A 5,883-nucleotide genomic window follows, 5' to 3' on the forward strand; every position below is an offset into this window, starting at 1 on the left:
TATGTACAAGTATATAACTACTATAATACTGCTCCCTATGTACAAGAATATAACTACTATAATACTGCCCCCTATGTACAAGTATATAACTACTATAATACTGCCCCCTATGTACAAGTATATAACTACTATAATACTGCCCCCTATGTACAAGTATATAACTACTATAATACTGCCCCCTATGTACAAGTATATAACTACTCTAATACTGCTCCCTATGTACAAGAATATAACTACTATAATACTGCCCCCTATGTACAAGTATATAACTACTATAATACTGCTCCCTATGTACAAGAATATAACTAATATAATACTGCTCCTATGTACAAGAATATAACTACTATAATACTGCCCCTATGTAGAAGAATATACCTACTATAATACTGCCCCCTATGAACAAGAATATAACTACTATAATACTGCTCCTATGTACAAGAATATAACTACTATAATACTGCCCCCTATGTACAAGAATATAACTACTATAATACTGCTCCTATGTATAAGAATATAACTACTATAATACTGCTCCTATGTACAAGAATATAACTACTATAATACTGCCCCTATGTACAAGAATATAACTACTATAATACTGCCCCCTATGTACAAGTATATAACTACTATAATACTGCCCCTATGTACAAGAATATAACTACTATAATACTGCCCCCTATGTACAGTAATATAACTACTATAATACTGCCCCTATGTACAAGAATATAACTACTATAATACTGCCCCCTATGTACAAGAATATAACTACTATAATATTGCTCCTATGTACAAGAGTATAACTACTATAATACTGCTCCTATGTACAAGAATATAACTACTATAATACTGCTCCAATGTACAAGAATATAACTACTATAATACTGCTCCTATGTACAAGAATATAACTACTATAATACTGCCCCCTATGTACAAGAATATAACTACTATAATACTGCTCCCTATGTACAAGAATATAACTACTATAATACTGCCCCTATGTAAAAGAATATAACTACTATAATACTGCCTCTATGTACAAGAAAATAACTAAATAACTGCTATAATAATGCTGCTATGTACAAGAATATAACTACTATAATACTGCTCCTATGTACAAGAACATAACTACTATAATACTGCTGCTATGTACAAGAATACAACTACTATAATACTGCCCCCTATGTACAAGAATATAACTACTATAATACTGCTCCTATGTACAAGAAAATAACTAGTATAATACTGCTGCTATGTACAAGAATATAACTACTATAATACTGCTCCTATGTACAAGAATATAACTACTATAATACTGCTGCTATGTACAAGAATACAACTACTATAATACTGCTCCTATGTACAAGAATATAACTACTATAATATTGCTCCTATGTACAAGAATATAATTACTATAATATTGCTCCTATGTACAAGAATATAACTACTATAATACTGCCCCTATGTACAAGAATATAACTACTATAATACTGCTTCCTATGTATAAGAATATAACTACTATAATAATGCCCCCTATGTACAAGAATATAACTACTATAATACTGCTGGTATGTACAAGAATATAACTACTATAATACTCCTGGTATGTACAAGAATATAACTACTATAATACTGCCCCTATGTACAAGAATATAACTACTATAATACTGCTGCTATGTACAAGAATATAACTACTATAATACTGCTCCCTATGTACAAGAATATAACTACTATAATACTGCCCCCAATGTACAAGAATATAACTACTATAATACTGCCCCCTATGTACAAGAATATAACTACTATAATACTGCCCCCTATGTATAAGAATATAACTACTATAATACTGCTCCTGTGTACAAGAATATAACTACTATAATACTGCCCCCTATGTACAAGAATATAACTACTATAATACTGCCCCCTATGTACAAGAATATAACTACTATAATAATGCCCCCTATGTATAAGAATATAACTACTATAATACTGCCCCCTATGTACAAGAATATAACTACTATAATACTGCCCCTTATGTACAAGAATATAACTACTATAATACTGCTGCTATGTAGAAGAATATAACTACTATAATACTGGTCCTATGTACAAGAATATAACTACTATAATACTGCTCCTATGTACAAGAATATAACTACTATAATACTGCCCCCTATGTACCAGAATATAACTACTATAATACTGTTCCTATGTACAGGAATATAAGTACTATAATATTGCTCCTATGTGCAAGAATATAACTACTATAATACTGCTCCTATGTACAAGAATATAACTACTATAATACTGCCCCCTATGTACAAGAATATAACTCCTATAATACTGCCCCCTATGTACAAGAATATAACTACTATAATACTGCTCCTATGTACAGGAATATAACTACTATAATATTGCCCCTATGTACAAGAATATAACTACTATAATACTGCTCCTATGTACAAGAATATAACTACTATAATATTGCTCCTATGTACAAGAATATAACTACTATAATACTGCCCCCTATGTTCAAGAATATAACTACTATAATGCTGCCCCTATGTACAAGAATATAATTACTATAATACTGCCCTCTATATACAAGAATATAACTACTATAATACTGCCCCTATGTACAAGAATATAACTCCTATAATACTGCTCCTATGTACAGGAATATAACTACTATAATATTGCCCCTATGTACAAGAATATAACTACTATAATACTGCTCCTATGTACAAGAATATAACTACTATAATACTGCTCCTATGTACAAGAATATAACTACTATAATACTGCCCCCTATGTACAAGAATATAACTCCTATAATACTGCCCCCTATGTACAAGAATATAACTACTATAATACTGCTCCTATGTACAGGAATATAACTACTATAATATTGCCCCTATGTACAAGAATATAACTACTATAATACTGCTCCTATGTACAAGAATATAACTACTATAATATTGCTCCTATGTACAAGAATATAACTACTATAATACTGCCCCCTATGTACAAGAATATAACTGCTATAATACTGCCCCCTATGTACAAGAATATAACTACTATAATACTGCTGCTATGTACAAGAATATAACTACTATAATACTGCTCCTATGTACAAGAATATAACTACTATAATATTGCTCCTATGTACAAGAATATAACTACTATAATACTGCCTCCTAGGTACAAGAATATAACTACTATAATCCTGCTTCTATGTACAAGAATATAACTACTATAATACTGCCCTCTATATACAAGAATATAACTACTATAATACTGCTCCTATGTACAAGAATATAACTACTATAATACTGCTCCTATGTACAAGAATATAACTACTATAATACTGCTCCTATGTACAAGAATATAACTCCTATAATACTGCCCCCTATGTACAAGAATATAACTACTATAATACTGCCCCCTCTGTACAAGAATATAACTACTATAATACTGCTCCTATGTACAAGAATATAACTGCTATAATACTGCCCCCTATGTACAAGAATATAACTACTATAATACTGCCCCCTCTGTACAATAATATAACTACTATAATACTGCCCCCTATGTACAAGAATATAACTACTATAATACTGCCCCCTATGTACAAGAATATAACTACTATAATACTGCCTCTATGTACAAGAATATAACTGCTATAATACTGCCCCCTATATACAAGAATATAACTACTATAATACTGCCCCCTCTGTACAAGAATATAACTACTATAATACTGCCCCCTATGTACAAGAATATAACTACTATAATACTGCTCCTATGTACAAGAATATAACTACTATAATACTGCCCCTATGTACAAGAATATAACTACTATAATACTGCTCCTATGTACAAGAATATAACTACTATAATACTGCCCCCTCTGTACAAGAATATAACTACTATAATACTGCCCCCTATGTACAAGAATATAACTACTATAATACTGCCCCCTATGTACAAGAATATAACTACTATAATACTGCTCCTTTGTACAGGAATATAACTACTATAATACTGCCCCTATATACAAGAATATAACTACTATAATACTACTCCTATGTACAAGAATATAACTACTATAATACTGCCCTCTATGTACAAGAATATAACTACTATAATACTGCCCCCTATGTACAAGAATATAACTACTATAATAGTGCTCCTATGTACAAGACTATAATTACTATAATACTGCCCTCTATGTACAAGAATATAACTACTATAATACTGCCCCCTATGTACAAGAATATAACTACTATAATAGTGCTCCTATGTACAAGAATATAACTACTATAATACTGCTCCTATGTACAAGAATATAACTACTATAATACTGCTCCTTTGTACAGTAATATAACTACTATAATACTGCCCCTATATACAAGAATATAACTACTATAATACTGCTCCTTTGTACAGGAATATAACTACTATAATACTGCCCCTATATACAAGAATATAACTACTATAATACTGCTTTATATACAAGAATATAACTACTATAATACTGCTCCTATGTACAAGAATATAACTGCTATAATACTGCCCTCTATGTACAAGAATATAACTGCTATAATACTGCCCTCTATGTACAAGAATATAACTGCTATAATACTGCTCCTATGTACAAGAATATAACTATTATAATACTGCCCTCTATGTACAAGTATATAACTGCTATAATACTGCTCCTATGTACAAGAATATAACTACTATAATACTGCCCCTATGTACAAGAATATAACTACTATAATACTGCCCCCTATGTACAAGAATATAACTACTATAATAGTGCTCCTATGTACAAGAATATAACTACTATAATACTGCTCCTATGTACAAGAATATAACTACTATAATACTGCTCCTTTGTACAGGAATATAACTACTATAATACTGCCCCTATATACAAGAATATAACTACTATAATACTGCTCCTTTGTACAGGAATATAACTACTATAATACTGCCCCTATATACAAGAATATAACTACTATAATACTGCCCCTATATACAAGAATATAACTACTATAATACTGCTCCTATATACAAGAATATAACTACTATAATACTGCTCCTATGTACAAGAATATAACTGCTATAATACTGCCCTCTATGTACAAGTATATAACTACTATAATACTGCCCCTATGTACAAGAATATAACTACTATAATACTGCCCCCTATGTACAAGAATATAACTACTATAATACAGCCCCTATGTACAAGAATATAACTACTATAATACTGCCCCCTATGTACAAGAATATAACTGCTATAATACTGCCCTCTATGTACAAGAATATAACTGCTATAATACTGCATTTTATTAGAACATTTAATTTTTTTTTTTTTTAGAATTTCTGCCTTTTTCCATGATTTGAGGTGATGACAGATTAGATTCTTTGTTTTTATATATTCTTTTTATCGAGCTTCATCTTCTTCTTTTCTATTGTCATGCTCTCACTGTATATATATATATATATATATAGTAGATTCTTTCAAATCTTCTTTCCTAGTTGAATTTTATTGAATCTTGAAGGCTGAATATTTTGGATGCTTTCCGATGACATTGATAATAGATGAGCCCACTATCTTCTTCGTCAGGACCCGATGTTCCCATCTACCGATAACATGGCGCCTCTCCATTCCTTCCTTCTTAGCCTCAGCACTGAGCGCTGTATTTTGACAGGATTTTCTCCCACGCTCCTCGTAAGGTAATTATACAGGGAAAGAAATCATCTTCTCCAGACATTGGTCGTCCTCCTGAGACTCCGTCACATCTGAGACCTCATCTGAATTAATAGGAACACTCATAGGTGTTAATTTGGGATTTGACAGTGCCGGAGATGACA

The sequence above is a fragment of the Phyllobates terribilis genome, unplaced genomic scaffold, assembly GCF_046119375.1.
Source record: "Phyllobates terribilis strain yellow unplaced genomic scaffold, ASM4611937v1 Scaffold_767__1_contigs__length_698798, whole genome shotgun sequence".
Lineage (NCBI taxonomy): Eukaryota > Metazoa > Chordata > Amphibia > Anura > Dendrobatidae > Phyllobates > Phyllobates terribilis.